Source organism: Mobula hypostoma, chromosome 17 (genome assembly GCF_963921235.1).
Source record: "Mobula hypostoma chromosome 17, sMobHyp1.1, whole genome shotgun sequence".
NCBI lineage: Eukaryota > Metazoa > Chordata > Chondrichthyes > Myliobatiformes > Myliobatidae > Mobula > Mobula hypostoma.
In genome coordinates, this window is record NC_086113.1 from 11,845,157 (window position 1) to 11,868,561 (window position 23,405).

General features: G+C 40.0%; 1 protein-coding gene and 1 long non-coding RNA gene across 3 annotated transcripts in view; both read left to right on the forward strand.

Annotated features, from left to right (window-relative positions):
• LOC134357845 (heterogeneous nuclear ribonucleoproteins A2/B1-like) overlaps positions 1-12,782 on the forward strand; it is a 35,319-nt gene extending 22,537 nt beyond the window's left edge. The window contains exons 11-12 of one of the 2 annotated variants that reach the window (XR_010020739.1): positions 11-212; positions 2,057-12,782. The gene's annotated coding sequence lies outside the window, so the exon portion shown is untranslated. Of the gene's footprint in view, positions 1-10; positions 565-2,056 lie in introns of those variants that run through there. The other variant, XM_063069554.1, reaches the window with a different exon arrangement.
• Positions 12,783-15,230: 2,448 nt separating this feature from the next.
• Positions 15,231-23,202, forward strand: LOC134357847 (uncharacterized). Its single transcript, XR_010020740.1, has 3 exons — positions 15,231-16,178; positions 19,376-19,482; positions 19,596-23,202. It is a non-coding gene; the product is annotated as an uncharacterized LOC134357847 (long non-coding RNA).
• Positions 23,203-23,405: the final 203 nt, after the last annotated feature.

The following is a 23,405-nucleotide window of genomic DNA, read 5'->3' on the forward strand; positions in this document are numbered from 1 at the left end:
ATGGTTTTAGTTTCTGAAGGTGGGTGTTGATTGTCCACTGGATCTTAAAGTGAGAGCTGCCAGTCTTCATTCCACATGTGATCAGAACCATCCTCAGCCAGCATCTGACCTCTGTCAACTGGTCTGAGCTGCACTGAAACTGAAATCACAGTGGTGAGGGCAGTGATCTTGGCTGTAAGCCACATGATGAATTTTGGTCTCTACTGAAGTAGGTAAGTACAGAACTGAACCATAAGTATTAATTTGAATGCTGAGACTGAATGTTTGCTCCTCAGAACTGGAAGCATTGATGCCATGCTTGAAAATTATAAAACAAGTCTTGATCGCCTTGCCTAATGAAACATTTTTACTTGTATAATAGAGCTTTTTTTAAAAAAAAAACCCTTTTGCTATTAAAGCACTGGTAATTTGAAGCAAAATCTTTATTGACCCTTGTCCTGTACAAAATCAGTCAGTCAAGTTTATTGTTGTGTACAAGTATACTGAGCTACGAATGGCAGGGGCCTTCAAAAACAAGACCTTGTCTTGAATAAACATACATCAAAGTTGCTGGTGAACGCAGCAGGCCAGGCAGCATCTATAGGAAGAGGCGCAGTCGACGAAGGGTCTCGGCCTGAAACGTCGACTGCGCCTCTTCCTATAGATGCTGCCTGGCCTGCTGCGTTCACCAGCAACTTTGATGTATGTTGCTTGAATTTCCAGCATCTGCAGAATTAGCTTTTTCTTTGCATTACCACAGACAAAGGGCAATAAGTGGTCTCTCTTGCCATTGCTGTGGTGAGGTTAGGGTCATGCAAGTTGGCTGAAGAACCTGAATTCATTCCATTGATCAAAAGTGCCTGTGCATGAAGTTAACTTTTCGGTGATCTGTCCAGACCTATTAAATGTTTGTGCAGTCTGCATTCAATGATTTGGTGGTGTTGAAACTAGGTTTTAAACTTACAGTATGCAAATGAAAACTAAATATAAGTAGATTTCAAACTGACCCATGTAACAGAAATATTCTTTAACACAGGCTTTGCTGTTCCCACATGGATCCCAAGTATCTAAATGTATAAATGTATTTAGATATTTGGTTCATTTGCAACATCATAGGAATTTGGACTTAGTTGATGGTATCCAGATGTAAAATATGCTAAGGTTAATAGGAATGGGTAGGATTTGTCATTGTTTCTTACTCTTTGGAGAGAAATCTCTTTACAGTTCAGATGTTTTACCAATGTCTTTTTTAGTTGATGCTTTGAGAAGGATTTGGGAAAGAAATAAGTGTAAGTGATAAACGCTAATAGACTGATTAGGCTATGTTTCATGGAGTGGAGAAAGTTGAGGGCAAATATTGATAAAATAGACTGGTGTAGATGATAAGAAACTGTTCCTTTTAGCAGTGCTTTCTATAGCTACTTGGGTAGGTAGATGATTTGGGTGCTTTTTAAGAATTTTCGTTGAAAGTACTCACTTCAACAGCCCTCTAGTAGTGGCTTCCAGACTTCCAGTCACACTTTCGTTGAAATTTAATCTTTAAGCAGTTGGAGTGCCATGCCATAAACAATGCTTAGGGCTGAGAAAATAGAATTAGTATAGAGAGGCAAAGGGGTTGTTTCTGTGCTAATTGGCTGATTAATACAGTTTCAGACTATAGGGAATCAAATTTTAAAACTTCTGCAAAGAAATTAATGTTGTAGGTAAGTATAAGGAATTGAGTTTTATGAAGTTAAAATGGGATAGTTTGAAAAGAAGTGGCTCAGAAGTTGATAATTTAACCATGGTGTCCTAAAAGGTTCTATGTATTAGTTATTTGGTACAACTTGTCTCAGTGTCTCTAAGCTGGAGTTATTCTGCCTTTATTGTTAAAATTGAATATTTTTTGTTTGGGGGAAAAAGTCGAGTGTGGTTGTCAGTTTTTTTTTGTCAGATGTCACTTAAGTGGTTGCTAGCTCAATCTTGCACATGACTAAAATCATTTGACGAGGAGTTATTGTATTAATGTTTTGAGAATTGTTTATCCTCTTAACTCATTCTATGAATGTGTACTTATATTTGCGTTTTTCTCTTGCAGGAAGTGAAACAGAATTCTCTGGATCGTGAGAATTTTTGAGGATGCTGAGTTCTTTGAATTAATAGCTTTTTCATTCATGGCAGGTTTTAAAGGTGGTTTTGTCCAGAAAGCTCCCAATTTAGTGATTTTAAAAAAGCCGGTGGCAATTGAGTTGCTACTTTCTCTTTAACATTGCAGTATTTATAGACTATACAATTTGTGTATGGATGGGAGTGGCAGACACAAGCATGGAAAATTATTGAGCTTCAAGCTAAGGGGATACTAAAACAATAATCAGGAAGTTGTTCATATTGGGTAATAAAAATAAGGAGTGGCCTTGTCGATGAGAGTAATGAAAACCTGAGACATTTGGATCCTGCTGATGTGCTAGGAGATAGCAATAGAATTACAACTTCTAATTTACATTTCTGCCGAAATGTGGAAGCCAGACAACGGATAGTTTTCATGAATACATCTGCCTTCAGGATAAATGTTGAAAATTATTGAAATGCTCAAAAATTGGTTAATTTGGACCACTTTGTGTACTAAGACTTGTACGACGATCCTCTTGGTGTAGAGTTTGTGATTACTTTCCTTAGTGTGTGTATTGGCATAATTGACTGAGTTTTCCATGACACTGAAGAATTTGGCTTTGTTACACCAATAAATTTGTCATTGGCTTGAAAATGGTACTTTTAAAACCTGCTGTGTATGGATTTGTGCTGCAGGAATAATGGAGAACCTTGATGGTTGAGGGACAGAAATCTATTTGAGAAATAAATATATGAACCACTAGGCGTTCTAATAGTTGGGTCTTACTGACCCTAGGAATTTTTGGAAAATTATTAAGACTGTTGAAATTTGCAAGTGCTATTTTTCCTTGCTTGAGTAGATTTGCTTGCCTACAATTGTGCTTCTGTGTTAGTTTGCACTAATATCTTTAAAAATATAATAATCTGACAAATGAAATGTGTCATCTTGGGTGGAGCTTGGAGAAATGTTGCATCAGTTTTGAGAATACAAGATAGGGAGGTTTATGATCAATGTCACAAATACCTATAGGATTCTGGTTCTTGTTCCCAGGTTTTATGATGGCTTGGAATATCTAAGTAATGTAAGTATTGTCAAATTGGTGTCTGGTAAAGGGCATACTTTCATCATGCAAATATTAAAGGGTACTCAGAACTTAAATCAGTACTATCAACCAGATGCATAATTGTGGAAAGGTGAGTGAAATTATTTTGTTGTTAAAAGTAATTCAAGTTAAACCTAGGTTATAACCACTATTTATGAACGTATATAATTTGTGTTGATAAGTTGGCCTGAGGGACAGAAGACAACTATATCTTAGCTGAAGCTTGGATAACAGTAACAACAGTTTGTGGCTACTTATAGTACTTCATATAAGTAAATATATTCTATTGTGCAATTAGCATCTGAACTATTACTTTTAAATTTGGGATTCAACTGAATACTGAAAATTAAAAATCGTGATGTCATCTATGAAAATTCCTGATAGGATTGCCTACACTTAAGGCCAGAATGCACTCTTTTTTTTCCCCTAGATGAGCTTCCCACCGGCTCAGATTATATTTTATAATCTATAAAACTAGATTTTATTTATTAAATCATATTCCTTGTGGCTTGAGAGCAGAATGAATGGGGTGCGATTTCAAAGGGCAGATGTAATACCAAGATCTGAAGTTTTCTGTACTTTGGTTACACAATATATGGAATGCCTTTTAATCTGAATGTATCTACTTTGGAATTAATTGACTTGTGCATTAAAATCTAAAATTCAACATTGCAAAGGAATGTAAATGTGCAAGTGGAAATGTGGCCCGTACATTGAGCTAACTGAATGTAGCACGATTTGTGGAACAGCAGTGATTTGGGCACAGCCTGTAGAGAGGGTGATATTTGGAAGTAGACTGGGCAGACCACTTCATTGATTATTTAAAGTAGTTACTTGTGGCAGTGCCCCACTAAGAGCTCCTAAACCTTGTAACTTGGGGATAATGTCAGAAGTCCCAAGTGGAAGCATACCACAGCCTGTGCTGGGCAGTTCTGTGATTGCAAAATTCTATTTTGAAAGTGGCTAAAAGAATTTTCTGCATTATTTTATAATCTTTTATATTGGTGATTTGTTGTTCTCCTTATTCAGTTGACTTTGTTGCTGTGCCTCACCTGTCTCTTTCCTCTTCAGCTTCAGTGAGACTATTTTCTTTGCTCTTGTTTGCTTCAGGAATTCCCAAAGAATGATTCTCTTGAATTCATCTATACCAGGGGTTCCCAACATTTTTTTTTAATGCCATGGACCAATACCTTAAGCAAGAGGTCAGTGGACCCCAGATTTGGAACCCTGATCTGTAGGGAATCTTAGCCAACTTGTACACTGACTTTGTTTCCATTGTGGGACGTAATAGGTACAGCAGGATATATTTTGGCCATTTAACAAGATGATCTATTTTATGCATTTTTTGTCTTCATTTGCTGACTTCCTTAATTTCTAGTGATCTATTTTAAATGAACTCTTCCACTGCCTTCTGGGATAAAGAATTCCAAATAATTGTCACCTATGATGTGAAGAAGTTTCTTCATCCTTTAAATTCTTTATTCTGTGACTGGTTTACTTTGTAGTAAAAAGTCTTTCAGTTTTTCAACACCATTGTGATTTAAAAACTAGTATACTATTAACTTTCCTGATAGCTTGCTGTGGCTGCATGTTGGTTTTAAGTGAATGTGCAAGGATATTCCCTCATGAATATAATGTTAACCAGTCTCAAGAGATACTGTTCTGTTATATACTACAAAGAAGGTGACCTCAGGTTTTGCTAGGTTATACTGGTTCTTACCCACTCACTCAGCTTGCCTAAATTCCCCTATTCTCCATGCCATCCAGTATAGTATCATCAGCAAACCTGGAGGTAGCAGAGATCAAATGCTCTGTGGCTTAGATTATGAATAACTGGTACTTCAGCATGAATATAGATCTTCCATTGCCAGATAATCTGAGCGCTCTTTGTTTAGTATTCCATTGGCTGAGAGATCCTCCAGGCCATTCTAAGAAAGTCAGAAGTCAGCTGGAGCTCAGAAGTATTGATATTTTTCATTTGTGTTCTCATCCTTGGGCCTTCTGTATTTCTCCTAGATGACAGAGTAAATTTGGACACGTTAATGACTGATTAAATAGAATCAAGTGAGTTATGTTTCCACTACTGATTAGGTCTAGTGGCATATATTAAGTGTTGATGGTGGGTCTGGGTAATCATGCATTCAAGAAATCAGAATGGATCCTTTGGGGCATTATTCTCTCAGTTGAAGGGTTTTTCAAAAAAAGTACTCATTGATGTTGGTTGCTATATAATGATAAAGTGTAACTGCTGAGTATAAAATTTTAGGTCAACAGTGCAGAAAAATAATACTGGATTTATGTGAACTGCAGTGTTGGAGGAGGGTAAAGAGTGCTATGATTAGATTATACTTACTGGTAAAAGCATAGAACACCAGTGCAGTAATGCCACAAACACATTGCTATGTATGGACAACAGCATTTAGTCTAGGCTGATACTGCCTCAGAAATGGTAAATATAATGGGATGTAGAAATTACTGATTTGAAAACAGTTGAATTAAGATGAATTCTTTTGCTATTTTTATAGAAAATATATTTGCAGGCATCTTTCTCAATAAGATATCTGGGTGTCCTGTTTTTCACCCGGTATAATCTGTAGTGGAAACAATCCAAACCTGAATTGAACAAGACTGGCCTGAATAAAGCCAATTTATAAAAAATGACATTTAAAGTCTAAACCTTTACAGGATACTCTTCAAGTTAGGTGGCAGTGCCTGGAATTCTTTATACAATGCTATGCTTGAGGCAGAACTTATTTTTAGATGATGTTTGCATTCAGCAGCATTCTAACCTTGTAGATAACAGATGACTCCCTGTGTTCGAACTGTTTGGGTAATGGAAATTCATTGAGAATTTGCAAATCGCTACTGAAGATTTTGAGAGAATAATGTTCAGTTGATATGAAGGTGGGAAATAAGAAAATACAAATTTTCAACTTGTTTATTGACACATGATACTGTTAAGGAAAGCCATGATATGGATAGTTTACTGGAAATATAAAAACTTGTACTGCAATATGGTAATTTTCAAATAATTTAACTTTTAATTTTTTCATTTTAAAAAATTTCCTATTTGCCCTGCAATTGAAATTGAGACAGATTTTGGGTCCTATACCTGGGTCTGACTGGTACTAGGATCTCAATCATACAAGTATATATGTGTGAGTCGGCATTTTTGAGAGACAACATTGGGGTTGCATGTGACACATCCTGGAATTCTAAACAGAATGAGCATTTGCAATGCACTGTTAAAACATTTGTTTGAGGGCTGAATGCCAGCAGTTGCCTTTTGGAATCATGAACCTCCCGACAGCACAATTCAACCCAAGAAAACAGTAGCAAATGGGGAAAAAAATGCAGTCAACTAAAATAAGCTTAAAGCTTTGCATAAAATGCCATGATGAAGACTTGTTTGATTAGTCAGAATTCGAATTTAATGGCAGTGTATTTTTTTGTTGCTATTAAACTTAAAAAATTCTCCAAACATGTACCAGCAATAATTAGCATAAAACACCTGTACCCTTACTGTGTTCAATTCTAAAGTGCATTCTGTGAAGTGCAATTCATCTCAATGAGAAATATAACCAATTTTATTGTATTTATAGAATGTTTAATTTGTAAATGGGGTACGTTACTATTGATAATTGCATGGAACCATTTCTGCAATATGTATGTTTATCTTGTGAACAAAACTGAAGTGATTTTGAAATAAATGTGTGAAATGCCATCTTACTGCCCAATATCTGAATTAAAACATATTTGAGTTCCTTGATGTATTAGCAGGTACCGTATTTACAGCATGTCTATTCTGTTACTGAGACTGAAAGTATTTGTAAGTTTCCAAATTTGTATTTTGATTAACACACAATGCACATATGTTAGATTTGTGTCCAGATGCATCACAATTTGTGCTGTGGCAAAAGTGAAAGAAAAATTGGCTGGGGAGTGGTTTGAGAGTACACAACTGGGCCGGTGCTATAAGGGAGTGTAAACAAAATGAACGTTTAATATTTAACTGATTAGTGAATAAAACACTAATGTACGCTAGGTGCAGCAGCATTATGGGTAAAGTATGGAAAGCTATTTGAAAGAGGTGTCAAATTTGGACATGCTTCTTAGAAACAGATTGTTAAGCCAGTGCTTTTACACTTCATGGATAAGTTGGGCCAGGGATCAGTTTCAAAGTAAAAGGTTGGCTATTTAGTACAGCTGAGAATTTTTATTCCCAGCTCGACACGGTGGATGGATTGAATTCCAAAAGGGATTGTAATATATGATACTTTTTAAAGATACTGAGATAGTGCAGTTGAGATAAATCAGCTATATGATTATAATGTTTACACTTCCTCCCCTTGTAAAGCACTTTAAACTATATCATCTTCATGATAAATAAGTTGTGTTGAGCTTGTATTCTTAATGGTTTTCCTTTTCTTCATACCCTTCAACTTGTCCTGCAATAGAATTTGCAGCTGATACATGCCCTTCCTTTAAATGATACATTAAACTTTGAAACCAACCTGAAACTTATTCCTCTATGCTAATGGACTTTAGAGACAATGACCTTATTGCTGTTTGTTGCCTTGATTTTTGATGAAGTTGAAAAAAGATTGCCCAGTGTTGTGGGCTAATTAGAATTCTTCCCTGTAACTTAACTTTTGAGGAGTTTGTTGCCATTGTTGAATTGTACCTGTTTTATAACCTCTATTTCTTTGGTTAAATATAATGTTTTAAATCTGACTTGATTGTAATTTTTTGCTTTACCATGGTTAACAAATCTGTCACCCAGTAGATCATTTAAATTTCCTTTGTTTTGCTCAGGGTAATTTAATGTAATTGCCAGTCAATCCACTACCATCGCTTTGGGTGCCTGGCAAAGTTGTGCGACTGTCCCACTATGTATGATTTTGGAAATAAAAGCGAACGTCAGGGAAACGTTACTGGCTCTTCACTTATGGTAGTTATTCAGCCTGCTACAATTCAGCTGTCGTCGTATATATTTAGGAGTCAATTTATCAGGCCATGGCAACCAGTATCAGCTGGTTTGAAAACGTGACCAGTTCCACCATTTGTGCAGTGAATAACCAAATGGGAACTATCTCATTTCCGTTATAGTAGTTTACTTGAAGTTAAATTTATCGTGTTGAATTGACAACAGTAACTAGTGGACAAGATAAATGGAATGGAACAATATTTGCATATAGCGCAATTGTCAAACATGTTTTCCCTGGGGTGATGCACACTTGCGGTCCACTAAGGCAGCTCCTCAGAGTGAGCAGTTAAAAAGGATCCTTGCATCTTTCTCCACACCTTTAGTAAGTCCACTGTGGAAAAAGTTGGGTGTCTCCTCCACAATGCAGTATTCAAGCTATGCCTACCTGCTAGTTTCTCCCTTTTTATATTTAATCAGATTTAATGTTTGTTGCAACCTTTCAATGATATTTCTAGTACTTGGAATTTTTTTTAAAAATCCTTCAAACTAACTAGATGCAACTACATTGTTAGATACGTGTATTTCACTTTGAGATCTATTAGTAAATAGATTCTATATGATCTGATCACAGCCTATTTGGGCCATATAGACCTATTGAATAATTACTTTGGTTCTGTTTTCACTAAGGAGGACATAAATAATCTTCCAGAAATAGTAGGGAACAGAGGGTCCAGTGAGATGGAGGAACTGAGCGAAATACATGTTAGTAGGGAAGTGGTGTTAGGTAAATTGAACGGATTAGAAGCAGATAAATCCCCAGGGCCAGATGGTCTGCATCCTCGAGTGCTTAAGGAGGTAGCCCAAGAAATAGTGGATGCATTAGTGATAATTTTTCAAAACTCGTTAGATTCTGGACTAGTTGCTGAGGATTGGAGGGTGGCTAATATAACTCCACTTTTTAAAAAAGGAGGGGGAGAGAAACGGGAATTATAGACCGGTTAGCCTAACGTCGGTGGTGGGGAAACTGCTGGAGTCAGTTATCAAAGATGTGATAACAGTGCATTTGGAAAGCGGTGAAATCATCGGACAAAGTCAGCATGGATTTGTGGAAGGAAAATCATGTCTGACGAATCTCAGAATTTTTTGAGGATGTAACTAGTAGAGTGGATAGGGGAGAACCAGTGGATGTGGTATATTTGGATTTTCACAAGGCTTTTGACAAGGTCCTTACAGGAGATTAGTGTGCAAACTTAAAGCACACGGTATTGGGGGTAAGGTATTGATGTGGGTGGGGAATTGGTTAGCAGACAGGAAGCAAAGAGTGGGAATAAACGGGACCTTTTCAGAATGGCAGGCGGTGACTAGTGGGGTACCGCAAGGCTCAGTGCTGGGACCCCAGTTGTTTACAATATATATTAATGACTTGGATGAGGGAATTAAATGCAGCATCTCCAAGTTTGCCGATGACACGAAGCTGGGTGGCAGTGTTAGCTGTGAGGAGGATGCAGGGTGACTTGGATAGGTTGGGTGAGTGGGCAAATTCATGGCAGATGCAATTTAATGTGGATAAATGTGAAGTTATCCACTTTGGTGGCAAAAATAAGAAAACAGATTATTATCTGAATGGTGGCCGATTAGGAAAAGGGGAGGTGCAATGAGACCTGGGTGTCATTATACACCAGTCATTGAAAGTGGGCATGCAGGTACAGCAGGCGGTGAAAAAGGCGAATGGTATGCTGGCATTTATAGCGAGAGGATTCGAGTACAGGAGCAGGGAGGTACTACTGCAGTTGTACAAGGCCTTGGTGAGACCACACCTGGAGTATTGTGTGGTGTTTTGGTCCCCTAATCTGAGGAAAGACATCCTTGCAATAGAGGGAGTACAAAGAAGGTTCACCAGATTGATTCCTGGGATGGCAGGACTTTCATATGAAGAAAGACTGGATGAACTGGGCTTGTACTCGTTGGAATTTAGAAGATTGGGGGGCTGATTGAAACGTATAAGATCGTAAAGGGATTGGACAGGCTAGATGCAGGAAGATTGTTCCCGATGTTGGGGAAGTCCAAAACGAGGGGCCACAGTTTGAGGATAGAGGGGAAGCCTTTTGGGACCGAGATTAGGAAAAACTTCTTCACACAGAGAGTGGTGAATCTGTGGAATTCTCTGCCACAGGAAACAGTTGAGGCCAGTTCATTGGCTATATTTAAGAGGGAGTTAGATATGGCCCTTGAGGCTACGGGGGTCAGGGGGTATGGAGGGAAGGCTGTGGCGGGGTTCTGAGTTGGATGATCAGCCATGATCATAATAAATGGCGGTGCAGGCTCGAAGGGCCGAATGGCCTACTCCTGCACCAATTTTCTATGTTTCAGGTAGCCCTAATGAAGGGTCTTGGCCCGAAACGTCGACTGTACCTCTTCCTAGAGATGCTGCGTTCACCAGCAAACTTTGATGTGTGTTGCTTGAATTAACAGCATCTGCAGAATTCCTCGTGTTTGAGCTATTTTTCGTTAGGAGTTTGAGAATTGGTATGTCACCTAAGACTGGCAAATTTCTGAAAGATGTATCAAAAGCAATGTGACTGGTATGGAGGGGTCGCTACAGGGGATCAGAAAAGGCTGCAGAAAATTGTAAACTAGCCATCTCCATCGTTGCCACTAGTTCGCCAGCATCCAGGACACCTTCAAATCGCCGCATCCATCATTTAAGGACCCGTATCCCCAAGACATGCCCTCTTAATGGTAGGAGGAGGTACAGGAGCTTGAAGGGGTACTCAACGTTCCAAGAACAACTTCCCCTACACCATCAGATAATCTGACTAGACAGCTCGTGAATATCATCTCACTTTTTTCTCCTTTTGCACAATTTAATTTATTATTTTGTATACTTATAATTATCGGTTTTACCTTTGTGGGCCGAAGGGCCTGTAATGTGCTGTAGATCTTCTATGTTCTATTACTATACTGCTGCCGCAAAAACAACAAATTTCACTACATATGCCAGTGATGATAAACCCGATTCTGATTCTGATCCATCATGAATAGCAATGCCTAAATTTTGCGTGGTAAGATTTGCAGATGACCCAGAACTGAGTACTGTTTTAATTAACAAAGGATGACAATTTTGTATCTTGCTTTGGAATAACCATTTCTCTGCTACACAATATAAAATTGAAGATGTATTTGCTATGTGATGGAAATCTAAATATTTCTATGCAAGGCCACCAACCTTTCATCTGGGTTTCTTGAGTGTTTTAGGGATACTTTAATCATATTTAGAAAGTTAGTGCAACACACATCAAAGTTGCTGGTGAACGCAGCAGGCCAGGCAGCATCTCTCGGAAGAGGTACAGTCGACGTTTTGGGCCGAGACCCTTCGTTAGGACAAAAAGTTATCTTTTCTAACTTGATATTCAGATCTAGTGGTTTTTCACTTCTGATCTTTCATGATTAAACCTGTTATGACTAGATCAAAGTAATTCTGTAAATATAAAACATGAATTTTGGATGGTTGGTTTATCAGGAAGCTGACAGTGCTCTTGTCATTTAATGCACATCATTAAGTTTTTCCAATAAATGCTGCTGGTTGCAATTCAGCAGTGGGAGTGCTTTGATTTCTGCATCGTGGGATAGAGATGCTAGACCCTGACAGTGTTTCATGTAGATTAGACCAGTGTAAGATTACCTGATATATACATATATACATGCTATACCTGCACAATTGGGGCATGCTAGTGAAGCCTTGGAGTGATTGGAATGATAACATGATCTAAGGTGGTAGTTTACTGAGTTTGTTTTATTCAGAGTTTACATATGTTGTGGCAGTAGGTATGTAGGAATGGGTGTATAACAACAAACTGATACGAATTGTAAATAAGACAGGTTATGAGCCAACCAATCCACTATTTATTCAAGTGAACGCTTTAAAATTTAGAGATTTCGTAGCTTTTAAAATAATACAAATTGTGTATAGAGTAAAAAATGGACAGCTACCACAAAGTATCCAAAGGTTGTTTAAAATGAGAGAAAGTCAACATGTTTTGAGAGGAACATGTATATTTCAAATACAAAGGCTAAGAACAAATGTAAAAAATCATTGTATTTCAGTCAGAGGGGTGAATCTATGGAACAGTTGTGAGAATTTAAAAACATGCACCCCACTTAAGTTCTTTTAAAATTATTTTAAAATAATTTAATGAACAAATATAAAATACATGATTTAAGTGAATGGGAGTAATGTAAATAAATGATACTTGGAATTGGATTTTGTGTTAAAAGATTATGAAATTTTTTGTCTTGATGTCACGATTGACGCCAAATATGTTGTTCTATAAGTAAGAGGGGTAGGCTTAATAAGCTGTAGCTTCAGCCTACACCTTTTTGGTCTGTTTTAAAGAGTATCTGTTTTTTGTTGTAATTTTGTCCTATGAAATCATCTTTGAAACTGATGCTTTTTGTTATGTTTGTGCTGACCAAAATAAATTTATTTCATTCATTCATTCATTCATACATAATAGTTTGGGACCTCTTTATTGAATTCCAGATGAATAACATAATTTAAATTCCACAGCTACCAACAGTATTTTGAATACTGTTTTTCAGTTATCCCGTGTTGGTGGTATTTGTCTTAATAACCTGTTAAGGTTCTTGATCTTGGCTGTTTTCTCTAATAGTCCCTACCTTAGCAAATATTGTTCAGATATTTTACACACTGAATAAAGCAACCTTTTCTCAACAAACGCTTTCTTCATCTGTGTTTGTAACTTTGCACCTCTTGTCAGTAGCTAATCCATGAATGTGAGTACCTATTGACATTAATTTGTAATGTTATTTCATCAAAATCTATTAGGAGCGTAAGTGTTATTATTTCGACCTGCTCTCAAAATAATGCGGATTGATCACTTTGTATCTTCCAATGACTAATTTAATGTTCACAGCTGTGCCTTTAGTCAAGTAGCTCCCAGCCTTGTATATCTAAGGCGTACAATTTAAAAGATTTCAAAGTTGTAGGTTTCTAAAACTGAAATAATTTCAAATAAATTGATCAAGTTTTCTTGACATCTCCACCTATCCTGTCAACTGGTGAAAATGGAAATTAGGGTGTGCTTTTAAATGTATTTATAATAATGTGTATAACAAACAGTGAAGTTGGTATGAAAGAAAGTAAAGTGTCTTCTTCCACAGGAAAAAAAATGAACATTTTAATGAAAATAAAGGCTTTGGTATTCACCAGGGCAAAGACTTTGGCAATCGTGGGGAAGACTTATAGTAGCCTGAAACGCTTAATCACATAGACATTAAGAACAAGGATGTGCTGGAGCTTTTGAAAAACATTAAGTTAGATAAGTCACTGGGACTGGACGAGATATACCCCAGACTACTGTGGCAAGTGAGGGAGGAGATTGCTGATCCTCTTGTGATTATCTTTGCATCATCAATAGGGGTGGGAGAAGTACTGGAGGACTGGAGGGTTGCAAATGTTGTTCCTTTGTTCAAGAAAGGGAATAGATATAACCCAGGAAATTATATAGACCAGTGAGTCTGGGTTCATTGGTGGGTAAGTTGTTGGAGAAGATCCTGAGAGGTAGGATTAATGAGTATTTGGAGAGACAATCTGATTAGGGATAGTATAGCTTTGGTAGGGGCAGGTCATGCCTTACGAGCCTGATTGAATTCTTTCAGGATGTAACACACATCGATGAGGGTAGAGCAGTAGATTTCAGTACGGCATTTGATAAGGCTCCCCTTGCAAGGAGACCAGAAAATAAGGAGGCGTGGGATCCAAGGAGACCTTGCTTTGTGGCTCCAAAATTGGCTTTGCCACAGAAGGCAAAGGTTGGTTGTAGGTGGTTCATATTCTGCATGGAGGTCGGTAACCAGTGGTGTTCGGCAGAGATCAGTTCTGGGACCCCTCCTCTTTGTGATTTTTTTAATAAATGACCTGGAGAAGTAGAAGGATGGGTCAGTAAGTTTGCTGTTGACACAAAGGTTGGGAAGGTTGTGGATAAGCTGGAGGGTTGTCAAAGGTTGCATTGGATGCAAAAATGGGCTGAGAAGTGGCAAATGGAGTTCAACCCAGTTAAATGTGAAGTGGTTCATTTTGGTAGGTCAAATTTGAAGACAGGATAAAATATTAATGGTAAGACTCTTCGCACTGTGGAGGAGCTGAGAGATCTTGGAGTCTGTATCCATAGCTCACTCAAAGCTGCTGCGCAGGTTGACTGTTGTTAAGAAGGCATATGGTGTGTTGGCATTCATCAACCATGGGATTGAGATCAAGAGCTGTGAGGTAATGTCACAGCTATAAAAGACCTTGGTCAAACCCCACTTGGAGTACTGTGTTCAGTTCTGGTCACCTCACTACAGGAAGAACGTCGATACTATAGAGAGAGTGCAGAGAAGATTTACAAGGATGTTACCTGGATTGGCGGGCGTACCTTATGAGAATAGGTTGTGTGTACTTGGCCTTTTCTCCTTGGAGCAATGGAGGATGAGAGGTGACCTGCTAGAGATGCATAAGATGATGAGGGGTATTGATCATGTGGATAGCCAGAGGCCTTTTCCCAGGGCTGAAATGGCTAACACGAGGGGGCATAGTTTTAAACTGCTTGGAAGTAGGTACAAAGGGGATGTCAGAGTTAAGTTTTCACACGGAGAGTGGTGGCTGCGTGGAATGCACTGCCCGCAGCGGTGGTGGAAGCGGATCCAGTAGGGTCTTTTAAGAGCCTCTTGGGTACATGGAGCTTAGAAAAATAAAGGGCTATGCACTAGGGAAATTCTAGGCAGTTTCTAGAGTAGGTTACATGGTTGGCACAACATTGTGGGCCGAACGGCCTGTAATATGCTGTAGATTTCTATGTTCTAAAGCCAGTGAATCTATGGCCTCATTTGAGCAGACTGGAAAAGCTACACATTATATTGACCATGTGCTGAAGTCATTGAAGATGATGCTCGAGAAAGGATGTGATTGGGCCAGAGGACATTTGCAGAATCAAGATGGGGATTTCACTAACAGTGAAGGGTTAAAATTGAAAATATAGAAGTAATTAACTACAGTTTAGAAATTACTCTCTAGATAATTACCTGCAGCGCGGCTCAATCCTCGTCAATCCCAGAAAGTAGCAACAGATCGATCAAGTGGTGGTTTGGTTTATTACGGTCACATGTACCAAGATACAGTTGAAAAGCTTGTCTTTTTAGTGCTCATGAAAATCGAGTGATTACCTAGTGCATTGAGCTGTGATAAAGTAAAACAGTAGCAATGAAGAACAATGTGCTGAGTCTACCGAAAAATATACCGGAAGAAAGTGCAGCGCAGCTAAACGAAACGTCCAAGATCATAACGAGGTAGATTGTGAGGCCAAGAGTCCACCTTTTCGTACAAGAGATGCGTTCAAAACTGATACAGTGGGTTCGAAGTCGTCTTTGAGCCTGGAGGTACGTGTCTTCAGGCTTGTACAGTATATCTTTTGCCCGATGGGAGAGGGTCCCCAGAAACGTCGACTCTTTTTCTTCTTCGTTGATGCAGCGCTTCTCCAGCATTGTGTGTGTTGCAGAAGAGAGAATGTTCTGCTGTCCATCTGGTTTCTCCCTATGACTCCGGTCTACGGCTCAGGTCCGGTCAGATGGAGGCACAGTTCCGTGCCGAGTCCGACAGGTAGACCGCGGGGACTCGGCCGTCAATCGTACACAGCCCGCCCAATCGCGGCCGCCTTCAGTGCCAATCACGACCCGCCCCCCGCCGCGCCGCAGCCAATCGGCGACCGGCTCGTCCCGGAACGCAGCATTTCCACGTCGGCAAAAGAGAGGAGGATGGGGGTAAATGGAGAGTGTGGGGCATCGGCAGCGGTGGCAGCAGAGGTTCGGGGCTGGGCTTCAAAACCGCCCTTACTGCCCCGTCTCTCTCTGGGCTCGGCAGGGAGCTGGATTTCAACACAACCCTCCGGCTCGGAGGAGATCTGCTCTTTCCCGGTTTCCGCTGGATCACGAGGGCTCTGACCCGACTCTCACCTCTGGTCCGGAGAGCCGCGCTCGGACCTCTGCCTCATGAGAGCTGGGGTCTGAATGGCCGGTGTCTGGCACGGGTGAGATACGACTGGAAAACTGAGCTCCGCTTCAGTGTTCTGGCCTGGAAAACTCGGATCAGTCTCTACCTTCTGGCTGAGAGGAGCTGCCCTTTGCTCTGCCCTTTTTTTTGCCTCTTCTGCCTCAGAAAACTGAGATCTGCCTCTATCTTCCAACTTGGCAGGGCTGTGATAAGACGTCCTCTAGTTCGGTAGCTCTCTCTTAGTTCTCTGGCTTAGACAAACAGTGGTCTTACACAAGAGGCGTCTGGACAGCTGTCTTTGGTCGTGGAAAGCTTCCTCTATCTCTGTCCTTTGGTTTGGGGAGACCTATGTTGCAACCCAGTCTTCTGACTCAGGAACAGCGTGCTTGTCCTCTGTCCTCTGGCTTGAGGGTGTTCTGAACTGCCTGGGGCTCTACATCTGTTTCAGAACACCTATTTCCCCTCTTGTTTCTCTGCCTTGGAAAAGCTGTGCACTGGTGCATGAGAACTCTGACTCAGAGCTCAAAGTTGCTTATTTTCTTTGGCTCCAGACTACCTGCCGGCTGTGGAGAGGTCTCTGCTCCCCCTCTGCCCTTTGAAATGTTGAGGTGTGGTTTTAGCCGCAAAGTGAAGTTGTAGCTCTCTAGTTGTTAGACCACACTTAGAATACTGTGTCTATTTCTGGCGTCTCATTCCTGTATAGGAAGGATGTAGAAGCTTTAGAGAGGGTGCAGAGGAGATGTACCAGGATGCTGTCTGGATTAGAGAGCTTGTTTTATGAGGATAAGTTGAGTGAGCTGGGGCTTTTCTCTTTAGGGAGTTGGAGGATGAGAGGTGACTTAATAGAGTACAAGATGATAAGAGGCATAGATCAAGTGAAAAGCCAGAGACTTTTTTCCCAGAGCACAAACAGCTAATATGAGAGAGCATAAATTTAATGAGCTTGGAGGAAAGAGTGGGGAGGGGGGGCATGTCAGGGGTAAGTTTTTTGTTTTTACACAGAGGGTGGTGGGTGTGTGGAACACTCGGCCAGGGATGGCAGGAGAGGCAGGTACTTTAGGGGCATTTAAGAAACTCTTAGATAGGCACATAAATAGAATAAATTGAGGGTTATGTAGCAGGGAAGAGTTAAATGGTTTTTAGAGTAGGTTATAATGTTGATATAACATTGTGGGCTGAAGGGCCTGTACTGTGTTGTAAGTTCTATGTTTTAAAAAGTGGATGGATTTAGTGGTGGCCAGGGTGGAGTCATTGACCTTGGCTTGGTTATTGAGGGTAAGTGGATAATCTTTGCTCTAACTCAGGGCTGTGTCTGTTCACTGATTCACTTTCCCCCTTCATTCACGATGCCAAATGATTTCTGATGTCAATGGTTCAGTCTGCAAGACTAAGCTGTGTAGGGACTGAGTTAACATGGTGTCTGGACCATTTTCATGTTTGCTTTTGAGGTGAAACGCGTTGCAACATGCAATCATATTGTCCAGTGCAATATACTTAACTAATTCTGTGGTTACTTTCAGAATATTGAGTTTGGACTTCAAATATTGTTTAAAAATTCAAGTTATTAAATGTACTAATAATTAGAAATTATATGCATTTCAGATGTTCGTCTAAAACAAGGAATAATGTGCTTCTTTTTTCCATCCACTAACATATGGTGTATAATTTTTAAGTGTTGTTACGTCCTGGGACCTGGATAACAACTTTGATCCACTGTTGTAAACTGCTGCTGCGAAAGTGCTTATAGTTTTACCTTTTAAAATGTATACAGGCTTGAAGTGATCTAATAGTAAACTTGTAAACCAGCTTGTTTTTTTTTGTGCCCCCTTGTATAGTTCGGAGATGTGCTTAGCAGTTTCGCTGAAAGTTTTGATCACAAGTTTGGGGATTTTAGTCTTTCAAGGCAAAGTTCTGTAACACTCCGGCTCTGAGTAAATAGTAGTCAGTGCACTACAGAACTTTGTTTTGAGAGTCGCTTCACTTTGGATCAAAGCTATAGATCGTGAGATTTGGTAATCGTTCCCAGGCAGGTTGAAGGTTGGGATCACAAAGGATGATGGTGCTGCTACTACAGACTTTTAAAATGTAATCGTAAAACCTTTTGTGGTCTTTTCCAGTGTAATATTAAAGTACTTGATACAGTTCACAATATTTCAGAATTGTCAAAATCTGTACTGTTTGTTTAGGTTTTATTTTATTGGGCTTATGTGAAAAAGTATTTTTTTTATTATTCTGTTAATGATATAAGTATGCCATTGCTTTAAAATCAATTCATTAATAGTTCAAGTTCAATTGTCGTTCAACCACACACATGTATATAGCTAAACAAAACAGTGTTCCTCAAGGGCCAATGTACAAAACACAGTATATACAGTCACACAGTTACAATAGCACAGACAGTCACAAAAAAAATTAGCACAAGTCCCTGGTTTAAAACCAGAAAGGCCATAACCCATAGGAGCAGAATTAGGCCTTCTGGCCCATCGATTCTGCTCCACCATTCAATCAAGGCTGATCCTTTTTTCTTCTCCTCAGCCCCACTCCCCAGCCTTCTCCCCATAACCTTTGATGCCGTGTCCAATCAAGAACCTATCAAGCTCTGCCTTAAATACACCCAACGACCTGGCTCCACAGCTGTCTGTGGTAAAAAAAATTCCACAATTTCACCACCCTCTGGCTAAAGAAATTTCTCCGCATCTATTTTAAATGGACGCCACTCTATCCTGAGGCTGTGCCCTCTTGTCCTAGACTTCCCCACCATTTCAATGTTTGAAAGGTTTCAATGAGATCCCCCCCATCCTAAATTCTATGTGGACAGACCCAGAGCTATCAAACGTTCCTTGTATGATAATCCTTTCATTCCCCGAATCATCCTTGTGAACATCCTCTGAACCCTCTCCGATGCCAGTCTGATCACAATACTCAAGGTGAGATTTGTAGTGATGCAGCCTTTAAAAAGTCATAAACTTGTTATAATCCACTGTGCTTACCTTGTGTAGGAAGCATTTTGTCATTCCCATAAAAGAAATGCTTTACTTTTTCTGCCTGTCACCTTGCAGATTCTCACTTCATCCCATACACTGACCTTCCTACTCACCTGGCTTCACCTATCACCTTCTAGCTTGTATTCCTTCTTCTTCCCCCACCACCTTATTCTGGCTTTTTCCCCCCTTCCTTTCCAGTCCTGATGAGGGGTCGCGGCCCAAATTGTCGACTCTTTATTCCTCTCCATAGATGCTGCCTGACATGCTGAGTTCCTCCAGCACTTTGTGTGTGTTATTCTGGAAATATCAATATCACCTTCCCCAGATGAACTCGGAATATGTTTGTTTTATTTGGAGGTGAGTTTTTAAAAAAAGTTTGTTTACTGTTTTTTATTCCATGACTGTTAGTTATTTTGTTTTACAATTTGACTGCACTAATTTCTCAACCCCATTCTCTTGGCTTCTCCCAGTAACCTTTGACACTCTGAGCCTATCAAAAGCCTATCAGCCTGAGCTTTAAAAATACCCAATGACTTGACCTCCACAGCCATCTGTGGCGATGTATTCCACAGGTTCACCACTCGCTCGCTAAAGAAATTCCTCATCTGTTCTAAAGGGATGTCCTTGTTTAAATCCTATGGTGATGTCTTTGACCAAGAAGTCTTCTCAATGCATAGTTTAAATGGGATCCACTAGGATGAACTGGGCTTAATCATGATTCTTGATGTATATCGATGTGGTCGTGAAGAAGGCACACCAGCGGCTATACGTCATTAGGAGTATGATGAGGTTTTGTATGTCACCAAAGACTCTACCAGATTTCTGCAGGTGCACCATGGAGAGCATTCTAACTGGTTGCACGTTGCCTGGTGTAGAGGTTCCAACGTACAGAACAAAAGAGGTTACAGAAGGTTGTGAACTCAGCCAGCTCCATCATGGGCACAAGCCTCCCCACCATGCAGGACATCTTGAAAAGGCGATGCCTCATGAGGGTGGCATCCATCATTATGGGCCCCTCATCGCTCAGAACATAACCTCCCCTCATCGCTACCATCATGGAAGAGGTGCAGGAGCCTAAAGACACACTCAATATTTTAGGAATGGTTTCTTCCCCTCTTGCCATCAGATTTCTGAACAGTTCCTGACACCACTTCTCTACTCCTCTTTTGCACTACTGTTTTATTATTTGCAACTTAAAATTTACACTTATTTTTTACTGTAAGTTATAGTATTGTTTTATGTATTGCACTGTACTGCTGCTACAGAATAACACATGTTAGCACAAATGTCAGTGAAAATAATTGTGAATCTGACAGTCTGATATATTTACAATAATTTGATGGCTTCTGATGTGTAAAGGATTAGCTTTATTTGTCATGTGCATCAAAATGAACAGTGAAATGTATGATTTGTGTCGACGACCAGCACAGTCCAATGATGGGTTGGGGGCAGTCTGCATGTACTGCCATGCTTCTGGTGCCAATGTAGCATGCTCACAACTTACTAACCCTCACCCATATAGTCATAGTCATAGTCATACTTTATTGATCCCAGGGGAAATTGGTTAAATTTGTCTTTGGGACAAGTATGTCCCAAATATGTCTTTGGGAGTAAGCTGGAGTACCCAGAAGAAGCAACGTGGTCACAGGGAGAACCTACAAGCACCTTATAGACAGCAGTGGGAATTGAACCCCAATTACCTTTGCTTTAACTGTATTGTTAACTTCTCTGCCACCCAAATGTTGCCTTATGATTCAATTTCCTACCTAGTTCCCACAAGTAGAGGTCTTGGCCACGATAACGAAGTGTTTGGACCGGGACAGACTATTGATGATGTTCACATTTAGCAGCTTGAAACTCTCAGCCTCAACATTGTAGACGTAAATGGGAGTGCCATTCCCCTTTCCAAATTCAATGACAAACTCTGTCATTTTGTTTTAGTTTATTCACAAGCTGCGAGTTTAATTGGCTAGAGTATTGCCCAAGAGAATGCAGCTGGGAATCATTTCAGTCTGTATGGTAAAGGGTGGAAAGTTCCAAATTTTTATTTGGGGACAATGAAGGCAGAGAAATTATAGCTCCAAGTCACCACTAATTGACCTGGAAGGGAATGTCTAACAGCCGGTGTTCACAAGCACCAGCTCTCTTTGTTCTTCTAGAAGGTCAAGGTCCAGGGTAAATCTTGAGTCAATATTTAAAAACTTTGTCCTTTAGTTGAGCAAATATCTAGTTCACTTATAGTCCGGTTCACAAATGATATATTGAGAATGTAACCTAAGTACTTTGTGAATACTTTGTTCCATACTGATCTTGTTAAAAATATAATATACTGTACACAACATGCAAACAGTATATACGAGGCAGTGATATTTTACCAGATGAATGTTTTTACATGGTGAGATTTATGAAGGTGGTGAGGATGTTTAAGGATCTCATTTTATTTTGGGTCACATGTATAAGATCACATGAAGTATTTAATGTTATTAATTGATATGAACAATTGCATTATCTTATTTATAACAAAAGGCTGGAGTACTGCAGCAGTTAGAGGTTCCTTGAGGATGCCGTTATTAAACAGTTTACTCTTGAAAATGTACAAGGACAACTTTTTTCCTCACACGTGCCTTTTTGAAACAGGGCGGCGCAAAGCAGTTAGTGTAGTTTACTGCGCTGGTGATCAGAAGATGGGTTTAGTTTTCACCGCTGTCCGTAAGGGGTTAGTACCTCAGAACTTGAAGCTCTCCCTCCATCCTTTCAACATCAACACCATTCCCGTAGATGCCGGCATGTGCACCACCCCTCCCCCCTTTCTGAAGTCAATGACCAGCTCTTTTGTTGACTTTGAGGGAAAGGTTATTGTCATGACACCCTGTCACGAAGCTCTCTATCTCCTTCTTGTGCTCTGACGCATCGTTATTTGAGATGTGGCCCGCGACAGTGGTATTATCAGTAAACTTGTAGATGGAGTTAGATCTTGGGGTAACTGTGGTTCCGCCATGTAGGTGACATAGCTTTGCACACTGGCATCGTGTTTTGAAGCTCAAACTTCAAAGTAAATTTATTGTCAAAGTACATACATGTCACCAGATTCATTTTCTTGTGGGCATTTACAAAGAAACACAACAGAATTGATGAAAAATTGCACACAACAAAGGTGGACGAACAATAAATGTGCAAATAAATGTAGTAAATACAGAGATCATGAGTAGTTTTGAGAATGTGGGTAGTTACTGTAATGTTTTACACAGCCAGTTGTAAGAACAGGATTCAATCTCTGCCACCATCTGTGAGGGGTTAGTACATCTCCACATGTCCATGTGTTTTTCCTCTGGATGCTCTGGGAGAGGGGAGGGAATGAGAAGCACCAGAGAGACATTCTGTAATAATCAATTGTTGTTTGGAATTGAATGACTTTGCCTGGTGTCTCAGAGCTGAGTGTATCCGCACCCCCCCCCCCCCACCCGGCATTCTTCTGCCACTTATCCCACACCCCTCTTGTGGCACTCCACCCTCTCCGTTCCAAACATCTTTTATTTCCACCTGATTTACAAACTCCCTGCCCGCTCCATGTTGATAAATACAGTACGGTCTTTTGCACAGTGCCACACGGATTAGGGTCAGCAAGTTGCTGGAATGCTATGTTGGTGCAGGAAGTGTGTCGACACGTGCTGGTGCCCCCCAGCACATCCTCGGACTACATAGAATCCTAGAAATCTACAGCACATTACAGGCCCTTCGGCCCACAATGTTGTGCCAACCATGTAACCTACTCTAGAAACTGCCTAAAATTACCCTACTTCATAGCCCTTTATTTCTTCTAAGCTCCATGTACCTATCTAAGAGTCTCTTAAAATACCCTAATGTATCTGCCTCTACTACTGTGCTGGCAGTGCGTTCCATGCAAATTTTACCTCTGACAACCCCTTGTATCTACTTCGAAGCACCTTAAAACTGTGCCCCCTCGTGCTAGCCATTTTAGCCCTGGGAAAAAGCCTCTGGCTATCCACACGATCAGTGCCTCTCATCATCTTATACACCTCTATCAGGTCACCTGTCAACTTTCGTCACTCCGAGGAGAAAAGGCCAAGTTCACTCAAGCTGTTCTTGTTGGTCATCGACGCAAATGACACATTTTACTGTATGTTCCAATATACATTTCACTTTATTTTTTAAGTGTAATGTACTTTGACAAATGAAGCAGATGAAACTAATCTGATACATTAAATAATCTTCCATTAATTCGAAAGATCAGCCAACATAACATGGTGACATATGTTTGT